General features: G+C 47.1%; 1 protein-coding gene across 2 annotated transcripts in view; it reads left to right on the plus strand.

Moving 5' to 3' along the window:
• The first annotated feature begins 476 nt into the window (after positions 1-476).
• Positions 477-27,345, plus strand: part of RALGPS1 (Ral GEF with PH domain and SH3 binding motif 1) — a 301,912-nt gene continuing 275,043 nt past the window's right edge. Inside the window, exon 1 of one of the 2 annotated variants that reach the window (XM_007471717.1) lies at positions 477-712. The gene's annotated coding sequence lies outside the window, so the exon portion shown is untranslated. The remainder of the gene's footprint in view (positions 713-27,345) is intronic. The other variant, XM_007471715.1, reaches the window with a different exon arrangement.

Here is a 27,345-nt window from a genome sequence, read left to right on the forward strand (position 1 = left end):
CTCGAGGGGCTTAATTTTGCCCAGCTGTAAAATAAATGAGCTGGACCCCAGGCTCTTGAAGGTTTCTTCTGGCTCTGACGTTCTGTGTTCTGTGCCTACCTACGAGTTGTAAAGAATGGGCATTAAGGTGATGTTTCTCACAAAACCATTTTTTGTTGAAAACAATAAATCCTAGGTAGAGGTTTCGAGGGTAAATTGTATGAGGCCTGGAAGGATGTATGGGGAATAAGACGCGCTGCTATTTCTAGGAAGGGGATGGGCGTGGCGGGGCGCTGAGGAGGGTGTGCGGGCAGCTGAGCATCCTCGCAGGCGGAGACGACATCTGAGGGCTGCAGCGCAGGCCGAGGCTAGGCAGGATCTGGGCTGCAGCGGCTGCGCACTGGCGCGCCCAGCCGGTCGATTTGCGTGTCTCCGCCTCTGCGACGAGCTGGTTGGGGAGACTGGTCTGGCGCCGCGCGCCGATTGGCTGAGCGGTCCGCCGCTCAGACCCAGGAGAGGACGGTTCCTACTGCGGCTGGGCGCCGGCTCCGCACCCTCGTCGGCTCGCGCTCCAGCTGCGCCCGGCCCTGGCCCGGCTTGGCCCGGCCCCGGCCTCCGAGCGAAGGCGCCGCTGCCGCCTGGGCCGCTCCCAGGGCCATGAGGAGGCGACGGCAGCCACTGCGGCCCGCGTCAAGGTGACCGGCCGGGACTGCGGCGGCGGCGAGAGCGGGCGGTGAGAGGAGCGGCTGGCGGGGCGGGGCGGGGCCCTGAGGGCCGGGCCGGAGGGAGCTGCAGGTGTGTGGGGCGGGACCCCGAGGGGCCGCTGGCCGGGGAGGGGCCTCGGGGCAGGGGGGTGTGGGGATTGTGTCCGGCGGTGTCGGGCACGGGGGACCGGGCCGGGGGCTTTAGGTGTGTGGTGGGGATGGGGGTTTTGGTATGGAGTACAGCGAGTGTGGGGCTGGAGGTGGGGAAAGGCCGCCGGTGCGGGGGGCGGGGCTGGACGAGGCAGTTGGGAGGGGCCGAGGGGGGGCTTCAGGTGCGGGGGGCGGGGCCGGGTGGGACCACAGGTTTACCGGGGGAGGGGGCTGCGAGGTGAGGCCAAAGCGGGCGGAGAGACCGGACCTGAGGAAACCACAGGTGCAAGGGGCAGGGCTAGGGAGACCTGCAGCGGTGGGGGGCGGGGCCCCGAGTGGTTGCAGGTCCGGAAGCGGGGCCCCAGGTAAGAAGCAGGCAAAGGGTGAGTGGTCGCGGGAAAAGGGAAAGCCGCCCTCCCCACTGCCCAGGGAGTTTGAGTGGAAGCAGGAGCTTTGGGCTCTCTGAGGATTCTGGAGGCTTCGAGGTTGCGGCTGGGCCGGAAGGGCCGGCTAGGCCTGCCTGTGTGTTTCCTGAGTCGGACTTGGGTCTTAGCTGCCCTGGTTACTAGGCCGGCGGCTTCCCCCATGCCACGCCGTGCCCTTAAGTGGGGCGCCCTGTTTTTCAGTCTCGGGGGCTTTTCCTGTCTCCTAGATTGGTGGGGCGGTTGGCTTTCATTCCATCAGCTGTTGAGAAATGTGTGTGCTGGCAGAGTAGTTAGTGTGAAGCTTGAAAGGTTCTGGCTTGCTGGCTCCTGGTACCAGATGTTGCTGCAAATCTTAACAGTGGTCGTCTCCAAAAGACTGAAATGGCAGCCTGGTGAGGGGGCAGAACAGGAGTGAGGGTTCAGAAGCTTTTACTTCTGTGTTACCTGGAGAGTCTTTACCTCTCTGAGCTTTGTTTCTTCCTCTGCGAAGTGAGCATCCTGGTTCCTGCCTTGTGTGCCTCTCAGGGGCCTTGTGAGGATGGGATGGAACAGTGCCTACTGGGCACATCGTCGGGTAAAGTTGTGAGTCTGCTGCCTCTGTGCCGATGGGCAGATTGTGTTTGGAGACTGAGGGTCGAAAGAGGAGGGGATTTCTAATCGGTAGACCATTTTCCTGCTCGAGGTTGGGATGAGGTTTGTGGTGAGATGGTGACTGCTGCTCCCTGTGAGGCCTCTGAGGGAGCTGTGGGGGGGAGAATGGCAGATGGAAAGCACAGGAACGTTTCATTGTTTGCTGACCTTTAGACCCCAGCCCCAGTGAGGACTCTGAAACTGGAGCATAAGACTTAGACTTGAGCCTTATGGAATTTCCCCTTCCCACCCAAGTATGACACTGATTTTACCACATGCCAGAAGGAAGACACCCACAATAGGGGAATGCCAGAACTTTGTTAGGTTTCTACCGGGCAGAGAGAAGAAAGCGAGGTGATGGGGCTCCCTCCTGTTTGGAAGGGTGTCCCATACCCATACGTGTGACCTTTCATTGTGCAGTGCCTCTGCTCACTAGCAGTGTGACTAATTCCGGCTGCCTGTGTTGCAGGGGCAGAAGAGAAGGCAGGAGGAGGCTTCTCCTGTACTGGCCTGCATTTTTCTTCACTTCAGATGCTGTGGGACTTCGGGGGACCAACCTCCTTGATGCTGGCCTCTCTCACTACCACCTGGTGTGGCGGTGACCCAGTGGCATCATGGGGATGGCATCTAAGGGATGGGTCCTTACTGGGGTCCGTGCTTGTGTGGCAGGCACCCAAAGGCTCTAAAAGCAGCACGTGTGAATTATCCCATTCTGTCCCAGCAGAAACGATGTAAATGTCTCTCAGAGATTGCTGCGCTCTGGATAACCATCATGCTCTGTGGGTTAAAAGGAAAGCCCAAACTTGGTGGCACATAAGAGCTACAAAATGTGTTGGGTAATGAGGGGACTGGCTTTGTGATTGGTGGTGTTGGAGTGACAGCATCCAGGGTTGAGAGAGAAACTTCGTTAATGGAAAATCTTGCCTCTAGGGCTCTCTGTGATATGGCTCCAGTCTACCTGATTTTCCTTTTCAGCATGGAGGGTCAGAGCTCTGGCTCGGAAGTCAGAGAGATACGTGTTTGAAGCCTTATACACCAGTTTCTTAGCTTCTCAGAGCTTTCATCTCCTTATTTGTAAAACAAGGATAGTCATGTCCACCTTGAGAGGTTGTTATGAAGAATAAATTTGACAAGATCTGTGAAAGCACCTGATATATTAGGCTGTCAGTGTTAGGGTATGTTTCTGCCCCTCCCCGACTGCCCATCTTTCAACACAACAAAATAGCACGTCGCATGTGAGGAGAGCAGGACAAGTAATTTTGAGGCCTTTGCTTCTTATGTAACCTTGATCAGAGCCCTTCCCCTGTCCAGGCCTCAGTTTTCTTAGCTGAGTGAGGATGGTGTTAGAATACGTGAACATCAAGAAGTGATCCTAGCTCTGGCCTTCTGATTGGCATGTTTTCCCGAAAGGCAGGAGGGAGGAAGCTAGTGACCTGTTGTTTAGCTCTTCTTTTAAAAATACCTGTTGAGGGCTTCCCTGGTGGCTCAGTGGTTGAGAATCTGCCTGCTAATGCAGGGGACACGGGTTCGAGCCCTGGTCTGGGAGGATCCCACGTGCCGCGGAGCAACTAGGCCCGTGAGCCACAACTACTGAGCCTGCGCGTCTGGAGCCTGTGCTCCATAACAAGAGAGGCCGCGTTAGTGAGAGGCCTGCGCACCGCGGTGAAGAGTGGCCCCCGCTTGCCACAACTAGAGAAAGCCCTCACACAGAAACGAAGACCCAACACAGCAAAAATAAATAAATAAATAAATAAAAACTCCCCCCAACATCTTAAAAAAACCCCAAAAACCTGTTGAGCACTTTGCCTGGCACATAGTAGGTGCTCATTAAATACTTGTCGAAGGGACAGATGAAGGACTTTCAGAAGAAGGTGTGGCAGATTATCTCTGCTGCTTATATGTATGCCATATCTGCACCTTCAAAGTACATTTTATTTATTGCAGAAAAAAAATGTTGCAACAACTTTATAGTGAAATTAGTGAACCTCAACATGAAAGACAAAAGTTGTTTCAGAGTCCTATTTCACCACACATTAAGTTCACCCAGTTTTTCATAAACATACAAGTTTTTTTCATGGTTGCAGTCATATGTATGTGAGCATTTGGAAAAGACCTGGCAATAAGGAGTTTCTTTAAATGGTGTTTTTGTCTTATTTTTTTTAAGAATTAAAAAAATCACACATGGATTTTTATTTAAAAAGACAAGTAGTTCAAGGGGGACAAATTGTAAAGTGTCTTTCTTGCCTCAAGCTGCCAGTTCCCAGTCTTCTCCCTGGTGGCAACCACTATTACCATTTTCCTGTTTTGTTGTATATTTTTTCTCTTATACAAAGAATGGCATCCTATACGTACTCTTGCTCCTTTATTTATTTACTTGATCTATTTGGAAATTGTTCCAACAGTGGAAAATGTTCCAATTGGAACATACAATTCCTCCTTAATAGATGTTTTTGACTGATATCTTAAGCACAGTTTTGTGTCTCTCCACGCTCCCCCACCCTGCCATGATGTTTACTCAGTATTGGTTAGCAGTCATTGTTTAGAAGACTAACAAGAGATAGCCCTTGTTTTTCTCTAGGAAAGAAATGGCTTTGGTTCCAGTGAACAATAGACTAAAGGGTAATCCATGTATCTGGATGCAAGGCAGACACAGAGAAAGGAAAAGGGATTTGTTCACTAGTAATTGAAAACTGATTTTTCATTCAGCCCATGATTCAAAGTCCGGCTCTGTCACTTACTGGCTGTATGACTTGGGGCAATTTACCTAATCTTTCTGCGTTTCAGTTTCCTTATCTGTAAAATGGATGGTGATAATAGGATCTGCCTTTTGGGGTTTTTGTGTAGAAGAAATGAGATCATGTATGCAGTACTTGCAGTAATAGGTCATGGTAGATGCTCAAGAAGGGGTAGCTGCTGTGTGATTAATAATCTAAACTAGACTCTTATTCTTTGTTAGCAGATATTTACTGGACAGCTGAGGGTGAGCCATGGAGAATGCCCAAAGTCCTTGCCTTCAAGGTGCTCACATACTGTGCAGAGAGACAGGCACACAAGTCACTGATGACAGAACAGGGCTCAGCCGTGGGGAGGTGAGCAGTATGGGGCTCAGGGAAGCAGGAAACAATGACTTTGCCTTGGTGGTTTGGGAATGGCTTCTCAGTTCAACTTTTCCCTTCTCTGTGAAGTCTACCCAGTTCTTCTACAGGTGACCACTCCTGTCTGTGCTCCCTTGGCTTCCATTGTGTGTATACCTTGATTAGTTCATGTGCCTCACTGTTGCATGCATTATTCTATACCTGTGTCTCCTCCCTGCACAGGGAAAGTTTCCTGCTTTCTTTGCTTCTGAGTCTCCAGGGTAGGCTCTTGGTGGACATTGTGATCGACCTCTGCTCGGACAGGTCATGCTACCGAATGTTGGCAGACTCTTCTTTTTTTTTTTTTTTTTTTTTTTTAACATCTTTATTGGGGTATAATTGCTTTACAATGGTGTGTTAGTTTCTGCTTTATAACAGAGTGAGTCAGTTATACATATATATATGTTCCCATATCTCTTCCCTCTTTGTCTCCCTCCCTCCCCAGAGGTTGTTGGGAAGGTTGTTAAAACCCAAATTTGCAACTGGAATGCTTGCTGAAAGCACCTGGTTACCTCAGCAGTCAATATAAATTACAGAGGCTTTCGTCCTTATCCCCTCCTGGGGCACGTGGAGCACAGCCCTAAGGGAACTCCTATTACTCTTTTTTCCAGTGCTCCAGGAGACGTGCACATCTGTTGTTGACACATGTGGAACCTCAGCTCTCCCACCACCTCTCACACTGTTGATGTGATCATGATATTTTCAAACCTAAGGAAGGACCTCCAGGCAGAAGGAAGACACACCTGACACAATTAAAACCAAAACAGTTGGCACACTGGGATACAGATGAGGAATTTACTGCCTTTCTCTGTACACTCCGAGCTGCTGGATGTTAGTGAAGGGTTAAGCTAAGGACAAAATTAAAGAATTGTATCTGTTTTCTTATTACATGAAGAGGTTGCATCACTTGGTTTTTCCTTAAAATCTCTGACCATAAAATTGTGACCCTTTCCTAATTTACCTGGGCTACTTCAAGTTTACTTTGGGGAACTCCTTTCCACAGACAGATTGACATTGCCTTTTAGGATCTTGCAATGCATGCTGGTTAAGAATCTTAGCCTGGGAACCACCCGGACCTGGGTCTGATACTTGACTCACCGCCTACTTACTAGCTGGGTGACCTCAGGCAAGTAGCTTCCCCTCGGCAAGCCCATCTCCTTATCTGTAAAGCAGGTAGGACACCCCACTGCCAGCCTGGGAGTATTCTTGTGAGGATTCAGAGAGACCTTGGTATCAAGTCTTCCTCTCGGTGACCGACGCATAGTTAAGTACTCAATAGTTTCTTTGTTTTTACCATTGTAATTGTTTTACAAAAGAGAGTCGAACAGATAAAATGCACAAGCTGACCTGTAACATAATTGAAAAACTTAAGGCAATGCACATGTATTTTGGCAGTTTAGAATGTGATAACTGGACAAACGTTTCTTCCTTGTTGAGTGCTCAGCAAAGTCTGCATACTGTGCTATTAGAAATGCCTGTTATAAGGGGAACAGACCTCCACCAGGTTCATAGTATCATTTGAATTTGAAGGCATTCCTTTCTCACAAAAGGAATTGCCATTTGAAAGGACAAGTCCCTATGAGGAGTAGAACAGACAGCAGAAGGTCTTGGCTTTTAGCTGCCTGAGCCATCTCAAATAATTCATCCAGTCTTCTTGACCTCTGCTTCAACCTCTCTGTCCAGGAAAGCAACAGGTATATTGCATGCAAGGAGGTTACTGATTCCTTCAAGTTTGATTTTGGGGTCAGATAGAACTAGCTTCAAATTCTAGCTGCACAGCATGCAAGCTGTGTGGCTAATGATTTTGAGCCCTAGTTTATGCCTCTGGGAGGAGATTAATGGGGTACCTTCCTGATAGGTTTGCTGGGAGGATTAAAAGAGAGCAAATTGCCCAAGCTTTGCAAATGGCAGCTAATAAAATAATGAAAACTTTTTGCTTTCAGAACTCTATCTTAAATTGAGGACTCCAAAGAGCTTCTGTGACTATTATTAATTTTTAATTAAAAGTAAGTTAAAATTTATTTTATTACTATGAGAAACAAAATGAGAAACTTTAAAAATATTTGTGTATTAATTTAAAAATCACAGCAAACTCTTAATATGCTAACATAAAAATACATTTTTAATAAAAAGTAACTTTTTTTAAAAAAAGGAACAAAAGAGAAGACTTCATTAGTTTTTTTTTTTCAAGTCCCTTTAATGTCTTAGTAGGAAGGAGTGGAATTCTCATATCTGCTTCCACTAAAATCTGTTGCAGTATCACACATTACTTAGCTTCTGGAAAACTCCACTTTACACCCTAGATGGAATGAAAGCAGAGAAAAGCAAATAATACCTTGGCATTATAAAAATAGTTTTGACCTCATGGACTCCCTGAAAGGGACTCAGGGACCCCCCACTCTTTGAAAACAACCGACTTGGGACAACTGTCTTTCAAACTCTCAAACTGTAGATGATCCAAAGGCTTATGTAGAAAAAGAATGTTACAATGCATAAGAGAAAGAGAAACATCAAGGCCAAGAATATAGAATATCTGAGTCCCACTGAAGAATTTACTTTTAGAAATAAGCTTGTACTCAAGTACGGGGCAGGAGAACAGCAGGAGCCCGAACATATTTACAGAATCAGGCAAGTATCAGGCAAATATATTCTCCAAACAGACTGGACAAACTTGTGATGCCAGTAATCCAGACATCACAGATCACTGCTTCTATGTCTCTTTCTCCGTTCTCCACCACTCCACACCAGCACTGCAGGAAAATACCCATTTGCTCTCTGGATTATCGAATGTTGTAGTTATACCCCACCAGGGCATGGTGACTCAAACCCAGAAAAACTCATGGGTTTTTCAAACACACAGACCTGGGTTCAAAGGCTCGAATTGCCACTTAAGAGCTATGTAGTCTTGGAAAAGTTACTTAAATTTACTGAATCTCATGTATATGATGGGGATTGTGATGGACTAAAAATGACCATATTCTCTGCAACTCCTCCCATCAAAAGTGTGGAATGCAATGGAATACTACTCAGCCATAAAAAAGAAACCTTACCATTTGCAATAACATGGATGAATCTAGAGGGCATTATACTAAATAAGTCAGACAAAGACAAATACCACATGTGATCTCACTTATATGCAGAATCTAAAAAACTAAACAAAATGAAAACAGACTCATAGATACAGAGAATAAATGGATGGCTGCCAGAGGGGAGGGTGGGTGAAATAGCTGAAGAGGATTAAGAGGTATAAACCTCCAGTTATAAAATAAATAAGCCTGAGGATGGAATGTATAGCACAATAATGGTCAATAATACTGTCATAACTTTGTATGTGGACAGATGGTTACTAGATTTCTCGTGTGATCATTTCATAATGTATGCAAGTCAAATCTCTATGTAGTACACATGAAACTAACATAATATTGTATGTCCACTATCTTTCAATAAGATTTTTTTTAATTAATTAAATTTATTTAACACACATAGAGCTAATTCAAGTAATCTCCTTCTTGAGTGAGCTTTGGAGTTTTTGTCTTCAAGGAATTTGCCCATTTCAAGAAAGTAATCAAATTTTTTAGCAAAGTTGTTTATTATATTCTCTTAATCCTTCTAATGATGTAGATCTCTAGTGATATTTTTTCACTCCTTACACATAATGTATATATTCTACCTTTTTTTTGAATTTTTGAATTTTATTTATTTTTTTATACAGCAAATTCTTATTACTTATTCATTTTATACATATTAGTGTATATACGTCAGTCCCAATCTCCCAATTCATCAATAATGAATCTTTCAATAAGATTTTTTGAAAGTTGAAGTCTATTTTCTCATGTCTTGAATTGGGCTGGCGCTGAGTCTGCATCACTCTATGTGGTCGAAGCGGCAATACTTAACTTTTGAGCATGGTTTCAAGAGGCCCTGCAGCTTCCACACTTACCCTGTGGAACCCTGAGGCCCCCGTGCTGTGATGAAAGATTCCATGGAGGAAGAGGGCCAGCCATCTCTGGTGAGGCCCCAGACATCTTATCCCATCCAGCCTCAGCCAAGCAGCCATATGGAGAGTTCCGGTGAAAACAGCAGAACCACCACCCATTCAGCCCACAGAACTGTGAGAAATGATCATTCTGTTTTAGGCTACTAAATAGATGGGTAGTTTCTAGGGTGACCAATTTGTCCCAGTTTGCCTGGGACTTGCCCACTTTTAGCTGCCAGTCCCACATCCCAAGAAACCCCTCAGCCCTAGTTGGTCACCTATTTGTAGCACAATTGCAAATACCTTACACAGGAATAAGAGCGTTCAACTCAGTGTTTGAGAGAATTAAGTGAAATGATGAGGTAAAGGCAAAATATAGACAGAGCCCATAAAATGAAAGGTTTTGTTTTTCTTTTCAATTTATAAAATAACTTTATAATAATTTATAATTACTCTATCTTTAATAAAATAATATTTCCATAGCTAATTAAAATTTGATCTTTTATCTTTGTCTATAACTGAACTTCTCATTCAGGGCCCTAATTGCTTTTTTTCTTTTTTTAAATTAGTTTATTTATTTTTGGCTGCGTTGGGTCTTCGTTGCTGCACGCGGCTTTCTCTAGTTGCGGCGAGCGGCGGCTACTCTTCGTTGCTATGCGCGGGCTTCTCATTGTGGTGGCTTCTCTTGTTGCGGAGCACGGGCTCTAGGCACGTGGGCTACAGTAGTTGGGGCACATGGGCTCAGTAATTCTGGCTCGCAGGCTCTAGAGCTCAGGCTCAGTAGCTGTGGCGCACGGGCTTAGCTGCTCTGCGGCATGTGGGATCTTCCCGGACCAGGGCTCGAACCCGTGTCCCCTGCATTGGCAGGCGGATTCTGAACCACTGCACCACCAGGGAAGTCCCGGGACCTAATTGCTTTAAATATACCAGAGAGCATTCTCTGCTGGAGAATGCTGCATTTTCAGCTAAGCACGAAGGTAGCAGGCCCCTGGGAAATTATGAACCAAAAAGAGAAAGAAAACATTGGACTTAGCTAAATTCAAACTGGCTGTGAGTTCTCAAAAGAGTATCACTGTTGAAGATGGAAAACACTTAATATTATGTCATTCTGGGTGGGTCTAGAACAGGACCTTTTTTTGGACAATATTTTTCCCCAGGGGCATGTCTAGTGAAAACATAATCCACGGAGATGATCTGCAGATAAGGTCAATGCCATGTGCCCACAAAAAGGCAGAATCTCGGGGGCCTACTGGTTAAGAGAGTTGAAACCTTTGAAACTCTATTTTAGAGCTTTCCTTAGGAAGAAAAGTGGGAGGCTGGGGTGGTGGTGGGTCCAAGATTTTGGATCATCTTTACTATCATTATTCTGAACTCTTTTTCAGGTAGACTGCCTATTTCCTCTTCATTTGTTAGGTCTGGTGGGTTTTTATCTTGCTCCTTCATCTGCTGTGTGTTTTTCTGTCTTCTCATTTTGCTTATCTTACTGTGATTGGGTTCACCTTTTTGCAGGCTGCAAGTTCGTAGCTCCCGTTGTTTTTGATGTCTGTCTCCAGTGGCTAAGGTTGGTTCAGTGGGTTGTGTAGGCTTCCTGGTGGAGGGGACTAGTGCCTGTGTTGTGGTGTATGAGGCTAGATCTTGTCTCTCTAGTGGGCAGGTCCACGTCTGGTGGTGTGTTTTGGGGTGTCTGTGGACTTATTATGATTTTAGGCAGCCTCTCTGCTAGTGGGTGGGGTTGTGTTCCTGTTTTGCTATATGGTTGGCATAGGTTGTCCAGCACTGTAGCTTGCTGGTCGTTGAGCGAAGCTGGGTGCTGGTGTTGAGATGGAGATCTCTGGGAGATTTTCGCCGTTTGATATTATGTGGGGCTGGGAGGTCTCTTCTTGACGAGTGTTCTGAAGTTGGCTCTCCCACCTCAGAGGCAGAGTCCTGACTCCTGGCTGGAGCAGCAAGAGCCTTTCATCCACTTGCCTTTTGGGAGGTCTGAGGTCTCCTGCCAGCGTTCAGTAGGTGTTCTGTAGGAGTTGCTCCACTTGTAGATGTATTTCTGGTGTATCTGCGGGGAGGAAGGTGATCTCTGCGTCTTACTCCTCCACCATCTTGGAAAGAGTCTCTCGGCAGACTCTTATTGATAGGTCTCTGGTGAATCCCAGACTCTGGACTCTATTGCTTCATTCCCCAAGTATTTGAGTGCTGACTGAGACACAGATGTGCATATACTAGTGGTAGGCTTTGGGTCTGAGTGGTGATACTTGTCCTACAAAGTCTTAGGGGTGGGAGAGGGAAGAATTATTTGCTCCAGGACAAGATGGGGAAACAGAAAGAAGGGCAAGTCTGAAAATGAACTGCTCATACTTGCTGAAGCCCACCTCCCCCTTCCCCAGAAGTGTGGCTGCTGACCCTTCCCTTGAGGTGGACTTGCAGAGGAGCAGGCCTCAGGGAGCTGAGTAGATGGTCTGTAGATTCTGATCAGGGATGGGGAGAGTTGGTTGGGTTGGCTTCTGTGAGGGGCATCCTGGGGCCACTTTCTTCCTATGGGCATCCATCCACCAGCCTTGCTGCGCTCCTGCTTTGGGCCAAGCCCTCTGCTGAGTGCTGGGCATATGGAGATGAAGGATCTCCATCCTGCCCTTGGGGAGCGGATGGTTGGTGGAGGAGTCACGTGCAAACAGAATGTGACCAGGAGGGGATTGGCGGTGACAGAGGACCCTGAGTGAAGTGGCCAAGCAGATTCACACTCTGGAGCCAGATCTGGGTTCTAATTCTGGCTCCTCCACACACAACCTCTGTGACCTTGGGCCAGTGTCTTCCCCACTCTTAGTCTCAGTTAACTGATTTGTAAAATGGGGATGGCAGGGTTACCTTACTGGGGGCTGTCATTGAAGATTCAGTGGAATAATGCCGTGGGCTGCTTAGCGTGGTGCCTGACGGGAAGCTGATGCTTACAGAGTGCTCACTGTCTTTTTATTTATCCTTGGTGCTGGGGCAGCACCAGGAAGCACCTGTTTGGCTGTTTTCTCCAGGTTCTAGTGTAGACGGTGCCAGTTGGTGGTGAAGGTGGTGGCCAAGGTATCTGAGAAACCAGCTCTGAAGTCACAGAGTGCTCAAGGAGTCCTTGGGACTTTCCTTACAGGCCCACAGGTGTTTCCTCCCCCATTTTTGCATGAGCTCTTCTCACAGGTGGTTCCAGCCCAGCACCATCGCGAGCACCTTCTCTTTGACCCCCTGCACTGATCAGTTCCACGGCTTTTCCCCAAAGGGAGGCGTGAGTCAGGCTTGTCTCACCGGTACTTACTGAGGAGAGCAGAGACCATGAAGACGTGGAGAGGCACATTCTTCCCTGTTTTTTCTGCAGAGCTTTCAGATCCCTTGTGTTCTTCGAAGGAGATTTATCTCCTGAGCGTCAAAGAGGCGGACAGGGCAGCACTTACAGCAGACTCTGGAGTCAGGCCTATGTGGGTTTGTGTCCTGACCCTACTCACAAGCCCTTTGACTTTGGGCAGGTGACCATTCCTCTTTTCCTCATCAATACAGGAAGTGTGATGGTACTTACCTCCGTCTGGTTCTTACAGGACTTCAAGGAGATGACGAGGAACAGGGCTTAGCATAGTGCTTGCACTTCATGAGCATCCAGTCAGCGTGAGCTAGAATAATCTTCTCTTAACCCATTGTTAGAGGGCTGTCAGGATGCTTGTTGTTTTGCAGGGGATATTAACTTATTGCCTATGGAAGTTATGTGAGTTATTGCACAAGGAATGTGTTAAAGCTCAGAGGTACTTGGTGGTGAGGGCTGGTGGGAGCACCCAGGGTGGCAGGCAGTACTCAGCCTGCACTGGGACTGTGCACGCAAGCCTTGACGCCCACAAAAGCAGTAGGTGCTGGTGAGGGGGAGGGTGGAGTCACCCCAAGTGTGGGCCTTGTCTCAGACCTGTCCAGGAACTGAAGGCTGGTTTCCCAAGTACTTTCTATTTCACTGTTCTGTGATTCCATGTAAATAATGGGACTTTATTTCTTTGTATTTATTTATTTTTATATCTTTATTGGAGTATAATTGCCTTACAATGGTGTGTTACTTTCTGCTTTATAACAAAGTGAATCAGTTATACATATACATATGTTCCCATATCTCTTCCCTCTTGCATCTCCCTCCCTCCCACCCTCCCTATCCCACCCCTCCAGGCGGTCACAAAGCACCGAGCTGATCTCCCTGTGCTATGCGGCTGCTTCCCACTAGCTATCTACCTTACGTTTGGTAGTGTACATATGTCCATGCCTCTCTCTCGCTTTGTCACAACTTACCCTTCCCCCTTCCCATACCCTCAAGTCCAAATAATGGGACTTTAATGTAAACTTATGCAACATTATACTTTCCCTCTTTAGGATTTAAATATTTTTATTATCAGATTTTATTTTAAGATTAAGACAGTTAACTTGAGTAATCAGAAGAAAATGTAAATGTTTGGCCTCAACAGTCAAAGGTTTCTTTGAAATCATCTTATTAAAGACAAAAGAAAGAGTAATGAATGTAATTAAATTCGTATTTATTGGATACAGTAATCCTCACCCATTCTTGTATAAGCTTGATAAGTAGGTCAAGGGGAATCTGTGTTTTTGATACATTTCTGAGTAATTAAGTATTTACGGAAAACAAGTTAATAAATTCAGGAGACTTTGCTGTGTCTCTTTTTGTGGCAATAAAGTCTGTTATGTGGAATTAGTGACTTTCACTATTTTAAGATATTTCTAATTTTGTGCCCTCCCTGTAGCTGTGTTTTGTTTTGTTTTTTCTCTCTAGGTACCATATCTCCAGCACTTTCAGGCCACTGGCATTTAGGAGTGTTCCCACGGGGCTCCCACAACGCCCTGCTCTGGCGTGTAGCAGCCTCAGCTTCCTGTGACTCCCCCACCAGACTTTGCAGAGTCAAAGTCTGCATTTCTTCTTCCCACCGTATTCAGGGCCTAGCCCGGGGCTAGTACTCGGCAGCCAGAACCATCTGAGTGTGTTGTTCCCTCTGCTTAAATCCCTTCAGTAGCTTCTGGTTTCTCTTAGAAAAAACCCAAATGGTTTGCATGGCCCGCGGGTGTAACGACATGCTCTTCGGTGTAACTGGTGTAACTGTTGTTCCTTACGTCCAGCTCCCTGGTGCAGGGTGTGCAGTCCCGTCCCACCGTGGACTGTGGCTTTGCTCACAGTCCTGTCCTCACTGCCTGCCGTAGCATCTGGCACGTAGCAAGTAGTACATAAATGCTTGTTAAATGGACAAATGAAATAAAAAGTGAGTGCCCAGTGACTGATTTGAATCTATAAAATGAGAAGGTTGTTGGATCTGAGGTCCCTTCATTATAAAATATTTCAACACTTTACAAAGTCTCTGACACCTGTGTCTTTAGCCTCATAATGATTCTGCAGGGTAGGTGGGGCGGGCTTTGGTGTGCGGAGGAGAAGACGGAAGCTCAGAGAGGGTGAAGGAATTGCCCAGGATGGAGCTATGGGAGACACAGAGGGCTCCTCAGGTGTCTTTTCTCACAGCCCGGGCTGCCTTGTGGTGTGGTTTCTGGCACATTGGAAGAATCACAGGTGAGATAGGGAAACAGGGATTCATGGACAAACGGTACTTGTAATAGTTTCTCTTGGCTTTAGGTGTTTTAATGTTACTGATAATTGAATTTGAGGAGTTGAGTTCAGTTTGGGGTGATGGGTTTAAGGTCTACTTTCATTCTAGGGACCAGGAAACCCTGATCTTCCTTATAAATAGGGAAGGTACAGGATTGATGCATGTGGTGATTAGTTGATAACTAAGATTAGAATTTGTTCTTTCTGGGAAGCTTTTTGATAAGATTAGAAGTTACTTGCTGATTGATATGTAGCATTACTTTGTTGTTTTCAAAAGATGCTGGTTGCTTCAGTTAGCCTATTTCTCTAATTTGTCTCTGGGTATACCTGCCACGGGGCTCTTTTGCAGTGAGCATTGCTGTGGCCGTTGTGCTCATCATTTGTAGTGTCAGTCTGATCTGAAGGTTAGAGATCGTTGAGTCCACTCTTCCTACTCTCCACATGAGGACGGGGGCTTTGCCAGGGTTTCATACTCAGGCGTACTGATTCTCCACCTGTAAAACCCATCCATTTGTATTTTGCAGTTTCTCGGTAGCTGCCTGCAGGTCATGTAACGTTGCTCATAGACCATGTCCATGAAGAAGCATTTCTCTCTGATGAAAACCTCAGCTTCAGGGTCCCCTGTTGAATCTACAGTGTGACTGTGGGGAAGAGGAGCTAACACCTGACTTGGTGCCCAGCACCGGTATTTGGTGATGGTGGCTGGCTGAGAAAAGGCAGTGCCTCTTGTGGTCTGCTAGCAATACGCGTGTTGATCTTAGGGGGCTTCATCATGATGTTAGGGGGCTGAGAGATTATTGGAACCTACTTTTATCAATATAGCCAGTATACTTGTGGAACAGAGAGAGCAGCCTGGTATTATAGAAGGATCACTGGGTATGAAGCCAGAATGCCAAGTGTGTCACTTTGCTCTGACACCTGCTTTCCAAGTAAATAGGAATATCCCCAGTTTGTGTGCATCCTTTCGTTAGTGGGAAAGCCCCAGTTTTTTTTTTTTTTTTGCGGTATGCGGGCCTCTCACTGTTGTGGCCTCTCCCGTTGCGGAGCACAGGCTCCGGACGCGCAGGCTCAGCGGCCATGGCTCACGGGCCCAGCCGCTCGGCGGCATGTGGGATCTTCCCAGACCAGGGCATGAACCCGTGCCCCTGCATCGGCAGGTGGACTCTCAACCACTGCGCCACCAGGGAAGCCCCGAAAGCCCCAGTTTTAAGATCTGAGGTTGCTTTGCGAGGGTTGCGTCAGAGTAAAGAGAGCTCGATGTTATTAAACTATTGTACCATTCACGAAAGACAGCCTTATTCCTTGTTCTTCCCTGTCTTCCAGACCTGCCTGCCTGCCAATCCATCTGTCCATCCGCCGTCCATCCATCCATCTACCCACCCACCCTCGCATCCATCCAGTCCTTGTTCAGGGCCTGCTGAGTGCTAGCACTGTGCCGAGTGTGGGGCTGCAGTAGAGGAAAAAGACAAGTCTGGTCCTTGCTGTCTTTTGGCTCGCAGTCTAGTAGTGAAGTTAAGTAAGTATAAAAATAAGTAAAAACCGTAACAAATAAGTGTACAAAAGATTAATCCCAGCACTGACAATGGCTGTAAAAGAAGAGTACAAGGTGCTCAGAGGCCATAAACCAGATGGGTGGTCAGAGACAGCTTCCCAGAGGAAAGAGGAGTTGGAGTTAGCAAGGTGAAGAGGTGGCGACTGCATGTGTCATGATCCCAGTTGGGGCAAGGGTGTGATGAATTCGCGAAGTCACACAGCCGGGGTGGTCAGAGCCCTGAGCGTGAGGGGACTGTGCAGCACTCACGGCCCAGTGGTCGGGGCATTGCTTTCTTGACTTGTGCTGGAAATGCCCGACAGAGTCTGTCGTTGCTGACTCTTCTTTTTCAGAACTCCCATCTCTCACCAAAAGCATCTGTTACTGAAACATTACCTGCCATGGTTTCCCAGATAGCAGTTGGCCTTATTTTTATTGCTTTAAAGATTGGTTGCTTCCTTTGCTTCTTGAGGGGGTGGAAGAACACCTTGATCTCACTAGTGGTTTCACTCATGAAGTAAACACTTACTGAGCGTGTAACTGGGCCTGACACTGCAGTCCTTGCCCTCAGGAGCCCACCAGCCGACAGATGGGAGTAAATAAATGACGATGATGCTGTGTTGAGGCTGGTAAGTAGTGGAAATGGAAGCTCATGGCACCAAGTCAGACTCACAGGATCTCAAAGATAGATGTTCTGTGTCCCAGGTGCAGGGGAACACAGGCAGAGGAAACAGATAACAGGGGTCCAGAAGCAGGAAGCAAGCTGTGGCTCAGGTGTGGTGAGCTGTGTGGGGTTGCAGGAAACAGGTCAGAAAGGTGGTTTGGGGTCAGTCCTCAGAGGGACTCGTGAGCAGTGCTTAGGAGTTCGGATGTTATCCTGTGGCCGGTGGAGATTTGTTCCAGAGTTACAGGAGGAGAGAAACCCCTTCAGTTATACTCCTGGTGTGGAGGATGGGTGGTATGGGAGGAGACTGGCATTTGGGAGATGGGTGAGGGAGCCATGGGGATGGAGAGGAGAAGGTGGGTTCGAGAGAAACCAAGGTAGAGGCCTCTCTCCTTGGAGATTTAGCGGATGGGAGGGAGGGTGGGCAGTGCCAGGGTTTCTCACTTAGTGATGTGAGGTGCTGGACAGTCACAGGATAAGGAACGTGAGAGGAGTGTTGAGTTGGGAGGGGAAGTTGTGAGTTTGGTTTTGGCCATTTTGAGTTTGGGACGCCTGTGGGACAACACCCGGCAGCTGGCCTGCTAGCCTGGGGCTCAGAGAGAGGTCTGAGCCAGAGCAGAATCCTCCGTGGTGTTTGTGGGAGAGAGGCTGGTCATCTGTGTGTTGAAGGGTTTTCACAGGTTCTGATGCCCCACTGGTCTGGAGAGAGAGCCTTGGCCCTTGGGGAGGTGGGAGTTACTCAGCAAGGGTATGTGTAGGGAGCAGAGGGTCCTGGCTGGACTGCTGGGGGAGCCAGCATGTGGGGCGGGGCACAGTGGGAGAGTTGGGGAAGGAGCAGAGGGGTGGTCAGTGAGGAAGGAGTGACCTAAGAAGATGATGCTATGGGAATTGGTGGGGGTGGGATCCCCTCCAGCTCTCTTCCCGCAGGGCCTCTGCCCCTGACCGCCGGAAGCTGAGTGCTCTGGTGCCACCCCTAACCCCCTTATTTTCCCTGACAGCAGAGCCATTCCCACATGAGAGAGGTCGTTGTAGTGACCTTTGCTTCTGTGTGTGAAAGGCTCTGCAGAGGAGGCTCTGCATCCGCAGCCTCTAAATCCTTCAGCCTCTCTCAGAACCTTCTCGAGAAATCCACCCCTGCCTTCTCTTGCTGGCTCTTTGGACTGAAATCTCTGGCTCCTGAAGCAGGAAAGTTGGGGCCCCATCTGGCATTCTGGGGTTCAGGGTGGGTCTGCAACCTCAGTGGGAAGGGGATGTGTCTAGATCCCAGGAAAGGCAGCTACCAGACATGTGGGAGGAAGTTCTGAAGGTGCGAAACCACTGGGCCTGGACCAACGTGGTGTGGGAGCCCTGTGACTTGGGAGTGCATCCTTGGTCCTCCATGTGTCCTGAGCTTGGATAACAGGGAAGAGCCTGCTGTAGAATTTCCAGAACTTACAAGTAAGGTCTTAAGAGTTATAAGAGTACCTGAGATCTACTCAGACGGCTGATGGAGGGAGGGTCCCAAGTTGCCAAAGTGGAGTTCCATCCCCCTGGTAGGACAGAATGCCTCAGATCAGCTAACAGAACCTGGGGAAGAGCCTTTAATCTGAGAGAGCCAGTGGGAGACTGATCTATGATCCAACATGTCTGTTGTAAGTATCACCCTGAACCCAAAGACCTAGGAGTGTAGGACGGAGGCAGAGACCCGCTTACCACTGACCCTGGTGCTGAAAGCCACAGCTGAGGAGTAGTGAGACAGGATCAGGGATACCTGGAGGGAAGTATCTGTCCTTAATGCCAGGGCCAGCCATCCTGGTATGAAGCCATTTGTTCCTCAGGAAAGGAAGAAGAAAAGTTATTAGTGTTTGTTTAGTTGAGAAACCCCAAGGCTTAGTCGAAGAGAAGGGAATAGGTGGATAGATGGGAGTGCATGTACCTTACAGAACATAACATGTTCAGCTCTGTGGGATGGAACATAAAGAAATGGTTGAGAGTAGGGGGTCAGACTGAGCTGGGTTCAAATCCCGCCTTTGCCCAAGGGCTTGCTGCCATAGCCAGGGAGGATACTCTTATCGACTGGGTGTCCTTGGATAAGTTATCTAACTTCTTTGGGCCTCAGTTTTCTCACTTGAAACAATACCCAGTGATAACAATACCCATCTTAGAGAATTATTGTAAGGACCAAGTGGTATATTCCTATGGGTAAGGTGCTTACTAAAGTATATGTCACAGGGTATTGCTTCAGTAAATGACAGTAGTGATAGTGATGATGATGGTACCATCATCAGCTGAGGACCTCTGCAGATATCTCCACTGGACTAAACCCCACCCATATAGCAAGTGTGTGAAATAAAGAACTTCAGCAATAACAGGGTCAGCTCTGTGAACCTCACCTACGGGTGGGAGCACTGAGAGGTTAAGGATGACAGTGGAGCATCACAGGAAAGTTTACATGATGGAAGATGAAAAAGCCCCAAGCCCAGGAAGCTTGGTCAGGGGAGTGTTATTGGCTGTGAAGAAGCAAGGCAAGAGGATTCTGGATCAACAGCTGGAGGTGATGAGGACAAAGTAGCACATTAGCCTTAGTCTTTAGTGATGATAGAGATTGTCACCACCTCTTTCACCTCCCTCAGTGTTTGGTGGGCACTGGGGGGGGGGGGGGCATGAGAGATTATTTACCTAAGGTCTGTTTGTCAACTCCACAAAGTCTCATTTTTATGAATAGGCTTATTACAGAGTAGCCTCATATTAAATGTTTTGAATTGATAGGATGAAAATCAATGAGTCAATCAATCAATTTCTGGCTCTTTCCAGGGAAGTCTAAACATAGTAATAGTGACAATACTATATCTCCAAATATTGGTAAAGATTTAATGCAATTCCAGTGATACATTTTATAAAACTTGATAAAATAGCGATCTTCATCTGGAAAAATAAATTGGTAAAAAAAATTTTAAGGCAGTGAAATGGCCTCATTCTTCCAGATTCTGTTTGTTTCAGCGAATGTTTGAGTTGCCTGCTCTGTGTAAAAACAGCACTTGCCCCTTTGTTGGGGGAATATAAAAATGCATATCTGTTGTGATACATATTCTCATGTAACCTTCTAGCATTCTCTTTATGAGGGAGCCATTTCTGTAGGTTAGGGTATGAATGACAGAGAACTCAAAATAATGAAGACATAAATAAGATTGAAGTTTCTGTCTTATGTGTGAGAAGTCAGGAGGGTAATCAGCTCAGAGTATTGAGCCTACATGGTCAGAGACCCAGGGTCCTTCTGTCTTGTTCCATCGTGAGGTGATCTTGGGGATGGATTCTAAGACCATGGTCACTTTGTGGCCTGAAATGGCTGCTGGAACTCTAGCTTTTGCATCTACATTGCAGCCTTTGAGGGCCACTTTACAGCAATTGCACATGACACTTCTTGCATCCCCTCGGCCTTCTCTGGGTCTTATGGCCACACATGGCAGTAAGGGAAGCTGGGAAATGTAACCTGTATTCAGGGAAACCATATGTCCATCTAAAAACCAGAAGTTATATTACTGAAGAAGAAGAAGAGGATGGTTATTGGGGACCAGCCTCACCATTACTGGCCCCATTTAACAGATGTGGAGCCTATAAACGGTTGAGCCTTCAAAACTTACTATAAGGCAATAATTTATTAACCCCTCATTGTGCTTGGGTAAAAGCAGGAAAACAGAGGAATGGAAAAGAAGTCAGTTCATTGGTAACTTACCCAGGAGCTAAATTCATGAGCTATCAGGAGTTATACAGAAGCACGGGGAGGAATGATTATTATGTTGGGGCATTTGGATTTCAATGCTGAAAAGAATTGATAAGCTTAACCACTACTGCAGTGCATTCTAGGTGAGTTTGAGGTAAAGGACAAAAAAATGGAGTTAAAGGTGGGAAGATGTGTATTGAATTCTGTAGTAAGATCTAGGAGAGACAGGTTATTGGATCAGGTAGTAGGGGGAATTAGGAGGGAGAACTTTCTTGTCTACTTGGTATCTTTTGGTATGTATAACTCCTGAGTCAGACAAAGGACTTTATTACCAGCATAAGCATCAGTGTGTGTCAGTTTCCCTTCCCCCAAGTCCCATGGAGGTGACACTGTGGGTCCAGATGGATGCTGTGCCTTGTGTCACACCTGAGAGACAAAAGCCTGGGGAACCTGCTGCTTTATGGCAAGCAGTGAGCAAGGCTGCCCTTTGTCCCTGAGGGAGACATTATCGCATCTCTCAAGGTTGCTCTCTGCAACACAACCCTGTGAAATGGCCTAGGTAAAGGGTGGTCAGGACCTTGCATTCTTGACACTCCCAACAAGACAGGTTGGAGTGCCAGAGACCGCGGAGGACTGAGTCTCCCAACAGGTGTTGTCAGGATCAAATGGGATGATGCATGGTGACGCGTGTGCAATGAGAAGCTCTCGGTCAACGCTACCCTGTAGAATGGCTGTGGGCTGCGGAAAGGCAGGCCCAGCCATGACTTGGGCAACTGGCACAGTCTTTCCACCTTGTGTGCCGTGTTTAGACAAGACTGAAGGTGCAGTGGGGAGGTGGAATGGGAGAGAAAGGCTACTCTCAGTTGCTTGTGTTTAGCTTTTGCCACTTGTACACATTTCATACCCAGTACATCCCTGGGGCATGTACTCTGCTAGCTCTTGGTAAATTATTTATAATTCTCTTTTTTCTTATGTATAATCAAATGAAGTCTGTTTCTTGAGCTTAATATTTGTGGTTTTCTTAATTAAAAATTGAGTACAGCGAGTCTTTCTTAAGAAATAGGGTATTTTTTGTTTATACATATATTTAGCAAAATCCTTGACAACTGGTTCCAGACTAATGAAATTTTAAACCTAGATGATGTATAAAAGTATTATAAAAATGTGGAGCTAAAAGACTTTTGAAGATTAGCTCAACTTTCTAGTTTTACACAGGAGGAAATAGGCAAAAGAAGTGAAGACGTTAACTAAAGAGTGGTCACCGTTGATGAGTGATGGAGATGGTGTTGGACGTTAGCTTTGAATCCACCAGGGTAAATGGAGAGGGGACCAAGGGGAGCCCATCTGCACTATTTTTGGATAAATGTCAGGCCAGGTCTCATCTGTCCTCATTCAAGAATGAACAAATAGAAAAATTAAACTAGACAGGACCCACTGAAAAGATCCAGCAGTATAAAGGGAAATAAACAAGGGTGCAAAAAATAGAGAAGATCAGGCTTTGGGAAAGAAGTTTCCAAACTTTTACTCAGTAAACTGAAGTAAATTTCAAACATCATCTTCTTTGTCCTCTCAGAGAAGTTATAGATGCTATGAAAGATGAAATGATGAGTCAACAGACTGAGGTGAAGCAGGAGCTTGTGGACTTAAAGAAGGTGGGGAAATAAATCACACATTGCCACCACTGAAATTAGTGGCACTGCAGAAATTCAAGGTGTCAGGAGGAGGAGAAACTGCCAATTTCACAAGGGACAGGAGAGCAACAGAGGAGACCGCAGATGTGGATGATGGACCAGACTGGAGACCAGAGCAAATCCTCAATTTTCCCGAACCGAAGAAGGACCTGAATCCATAAATTATAAGGGCTCCTCATGAACCAGGCAGAAGTAACGAAATTATCTAACACTTCAGCTATCAGGTGAAGTTTTTTTGTTTTTTGTTTTTGTTTTAATTTCAAGGATAGTGAGAGGATACCATTAGCATTCTGGTAGAAGGAACCTTTAAATCCAAGAAAAAAAAACTAGGCTAGGCTCAGGCTTGTCTGCAGCACAGGTGCCAGAGGCAGTGGAGCAGTACTTATCGAGTTTTGAGGGAAGGGCTGTGACCCAAGAATTTCATACTCAGCCAAGTTTTATTTCACATTTGATGGCAACAGAAATTCATTTCAGTCTTACAAAGACACACCTTGAGTTTAGCTTTTGCCACACCCACGCACCATTCCTGGGGGGAAAAATCACTGGAAGCCATGCTCCAGTAACTGAGAGATGAGTCAAAATGAAAGCCCATGAATGGACAAGTCAGAGTAGGAAAGGATTGGCAGTCAGAGTGGAACCATTCAAATATAAAGTTATTTCTAAATAATTGTGATTATGATTATAAAATGGAATACAAATGAATTGATTATTAAAAGAAGATATACCATTAAACCTTAATTAACAGAAAAAGCAGGAATAAACTTCCTGCTCAAACCAGAGATCATGCATGTGAACACAGTCTGTACTCTAAAGAACTATACAAATGCGAGGGATGGAAAGATCTCCAGACTTTTTATATGTGTCTGTTTCAAAGTTGGGTTGATAGACCCTTTTATTCTTTCTTTCCTGTCATGAGTCAGGTGTTGGGATTGGCATAGTCCATAAGCACATTCTTTTTATCAGTGCGTTAGCCTCTTGTTGGGGTGTTTATATTGGAAATAGTATTTCATTACAAGTAGAAACTATGCTATTCGGAGTCAGAAGACCTGGGTTCCTGCTCTGATTCACCTTAGTTTTGTGAGCTTGAAAGAAGCACTGATTTCAGTCTCCTTTAAAAGTGATCGTAATACTTACTTTGTGATATCTTACTGACCAGGATGGCTAAAGTGAAAAAAAAACAAAACAAAACTCTATCAAGTGCTGGCCAAGGTGCCGAGCAGCCAGAATGCTCATACCCTGCTGGTAGGAGTGTAAATTGGTTTAGCCACTTTGGAAAACTGTTTGGCATCATCTACCAAAACTGAACACATACTCACCTTATGACCTAGCAGTTCTGCTCTTGGGCATCAACCCAACAGGAAGGCATGCAAATGTGTTACCAAATGGCATTGCTCAAGAGTGTTATAGCAGCACCACCTGTGATAGCCCAGACTGGAAACAATCCCAGTGTCCATCAGCAGCAGAGTGGACAGATGCAGGGTCAACTCCCAAAGTGGGAAAATGTGATCAGTATGAGTTCATGAACAACCATGAAAAATGAAAAATCAGGATGAATTTCACAAACATAATGTTCATTCAGGCACAAGAGGTTGTGTACTGTATGGCTCCATTCGTATAAAGTTTAAACGGACAGAAGTAATCTCTGCTGTTAGAAAGCAGAGTGGTGACCACCCTTGGGAGGCAGGTAAAGATCGAAGGGGGTGCGGTGGGTGGTGGGGGGCTCATGACATTCCTCCGTCTGGGTGCTGTTAAACGGGTATGTTCACTTTGCGGGAATCCTTTGACCTGTGCGCTGGTGCTGTATTATTGTGTGCATTCTTCTGCACATATGCTGTACTTCCATGTAAAGTTTATTTAAAACTCTGTCAAAGGAAGCACAGCAGTCACATTGCTCTCACTAAAATTATTATTAATAATGAGAAGGAAAGTTTTTTGTATTATAGAATAAAATAATTTAACATATTTCATCTTTATCTCTTCAGTTGTTTGCATTTGTTTTGTAATGTATAGAACGTGTCGGTACTTTAGAACATATATTTAATTTACGAATAAACATATGTATGTTAGAGGTGCTTGCTTAATGTTTTTTCAGCTGTTGGGGGTGAAGGATCTGAAAGTTTGATGAGCTGTGACTCAAGGTCGCAACAAAAGGGGGCAGCCCGAGCTGGGCCTGGCTGCGGGAAGCAGGTGGCGAGCGGAGGCCTCAGTCGGTTCGGTCGGCGGCCTGTGTTTGGGTTGGTTTCTTGCTGCTGGAGTGCGAAGTGTGGGCCAGGGGAGGGTGGCCTGAAGCTGGAGAGGGAGGCAGGGCCTGGCCTCTGAGCGCCTTGGGTTCCTGTGGGGAGGGGCTGCGAGGCAGCTCTGGAAGCGGGTGAGCAGAAGCAAGGAGCCAGCAGAGGTGGCCAGAGAGGCTGAGGAGACGGGAGGAGGAGAAGCAGGAGGCCACTGAGGCTGCTGGTGAGTTTCCAGGAAGAGGGACTGGTGAGCCGTGTTGGAGGCTACCGAGAGCTCGGCCACTAGCCTGAGCCTCAGCGGTTAGGCGGTCCTGCTGACCCGAAGTCGGGTGGGGTGTTGCCGTGGCTGGTGGGGAGGAAGCAGCCCGGAGTTCAAGGGCCGAAGCTCTTTGGAGGGCTGGGAGAACTGCGGATGTTCTCAGGCCGAGAGAGTGGAGGAGACTGAGGTGTGAGGGGTGCCGGCCCTGGGCCTCTGGTGGGCGCCTCTTCCTCAGAGGTGGGAGTGGGGGGTCAGGAGAAGACGCGGACACATTTAGGTTAAAGGAAGAACCCGAAGGAGCCGAGGGCAACTTTCCGCAGTGAAGGAGGTCATGAAGCCGCCCACCTGGCTGTGGGGGGCGGAGGGAGGGGGCGCTTTGGAGGAAGGAAAACAAACCAGCCCCGGGGCCCTCTGCAGGCGCGGGGTGCAGGATGCTTGTCTGTGCCAGTGGGCGGCTGAGAGGCTGCCCCCGTGCTGGGTGGGCTGGGCATTGCCTCCCTGGCATGTGCTCTGAGGCAGGGGTCCCCAGGCGGACCCTCCCGTGCTTACCACAGCATGTATCCAAAGCATGGTGGGAAAGGGGAATAGTGACCGAAGAAGTTAATCCCGGTGATTTTAGGACAGGCTCTGCTGCCTGATAGGCTAAGGATACCACATGTCGATCTATGGGGACGGTTTTTGACATTTCAAAGAACAGATTCAAATCAGATCTTCTAGCACTATAGTTGGTCTGACCTTGCTGAGCCTTGAGAAACAAGTCTTACCATCTGGAACATCGTGTAAATGGAATTATCCCCCCTACTTTGTATAGCGGCTGCTGTTTGGAAAGAGACGTGCTGGGATGGTTTATCCTATTGGCCTGGGATTATGAAGCCCAACATGTGTTCCTGGTAAGTGGGTTCACTGACCCTAGTGACCTGTGCCCTCTTGAGCAGAGAGCCAGGCTGTGGCACCCAGAGGTGCAGCTGGTACGGGTGAGCCGGGTCCTGTTGCAGTCAGAGGAACCTGCTATCAGCAAGTCTGCAGGGTCGAGGAGGGCACAGGGGCTTTCGGGACATCAGGCATCCTCAGTGAGCCACACGCATGGGGTGTTGTAGGGGCTTCTTCTCGCCAGATGAATTAAGCTCTGGGGTTTTCACCACTCGTTCTTGTATCAAGGGTTTTTTCCTTTCTTTCTCTCTCTGCCTCCTCGTGCAAGACCACTTGTTGCCACCCTGTTTTGCTGTCATCCTTTTGCTCCTGTTGCTCAGAAGACAAACATTCTGTATCGGCCTCCCAGCAGTTGGGGTGACTTGGGCAACCTCCTTTCTCTCAAGCTCAGTCAGGTCCTTGTACCTCCCCACAAAGCCCTCCCCTCTCTCAGTTCAGCTCCCCTCCTCACTTTTGGCTGTCCTTGCTTCAGACCCTTCATCAGAGAGGGCCGGCTCATTGTGTGAGTTACGCTTGGCCCTGGGAGGATGGGTGAAGGAATATGAAGATATAAGGAATCTTATAAGATTCAAGGAATAAGACTTGATCATCATCTTCAAGAGACTCTATAATCTACTCGTCAACCCCCTGCCTCCCTCTCCCCTCCCCCCCCACCCCTAATTCTTGTTCCCTGAGATTCTGCCCACCTCACCCGGCACCTCTTCCAAGAATGCTTTCCTGCGCTCCCCGACTCACTGGAGCTCTCCTTGCAAACTGTCCTGACACTTGTTTCAACCCCCTCTCATGGCCCTGGCCACGATCTGCATTGCATTGTGCTCTTTTGATGTCCCCTGTACCTCCTGCCTTAGCTCCTTGACTAGACTTCAAGCTCTTTTAAGGCAGGGATTGTGTCTTGCTCATTATTGTATTCTGTGCAATGCCTTGCTCAGTGCCTTATACATAGTAGGTGCTCCATAAATTTTGCTAGACTGGAACCAGCATGGACTCTCTCATGGCTCCCAGCATCCATCCCCTTTGCAGCCATGGTCCTCAAGTCTTGAGATACTGTAAGATAATAGGGGAAGAGGCAGCGAGTATTTGCCTAGAATAATCCTAGGAGATTTTATTCAGGTAGGAGCAGTCACAAAAATGCTAAAAGCTGAAATATTACAGTATTTTTCAGATTCTTCTAGTAGCCTTACCCTTCTGTCAACCTACTTTCACAAAGAGGCAGAAGGTAACGTTTCTGGTGCTTTCCTGCCAGGGCCCCAGTCTTCCTTCCTTGATATTGTGTGATTAACTACAGTAAAAGTAATTCATATTGTGCTTAGAAGAAGCAAGTTCCCTGAAACTTACGTATCAGAGGGTTTGGTTCCCCTAAGGAGGATGCTGGAAATAACTGTTGGTTTAAAGGTAAGAGCATATGAGAAAACTGAGACTCAGAGATAAGTAATTTCCCTGTGATCACACAGCAAGTAAGTTTCAGAGTTGATATTTGACTCTAGGTCAGTCTAGTTCTAGAAATGCAATTCCTCTCCTCTGTGCTTTTGAGGCTGATTAGAACTGGATTCCATGAGAGGGGCTGCAGCTGCCCACTTGCTTCCTATGCCCTCCGAGGGACTGCCCGATCTTGCCGATCCCAGGGGATCTGGGCAGAATCGCTCCCTGTCCATGAAGCTGGGAGAGGACTGCCTCTCCCCCATCATCACTAGAGGACCAAAGGGCAGAGGGTCTCCTCCCCACTTCTCAGC

This window comes from Lipotes vexillifer, unplaced genomic scaffold (genome assembly GCF_000442215.2).
Source record: "Lipotes vexillifer unplaced genomic scaffold, Lipotes_vexillifer_v1.1 scaffold98, whole genome shotgun sequence".
Taxonomy (NCBI): Eukaryota; Metazoa; Chordata; class Mammalia; order Artiodactyla; family Lipotidae; genus Lipotes; species Lipotes vexillifer.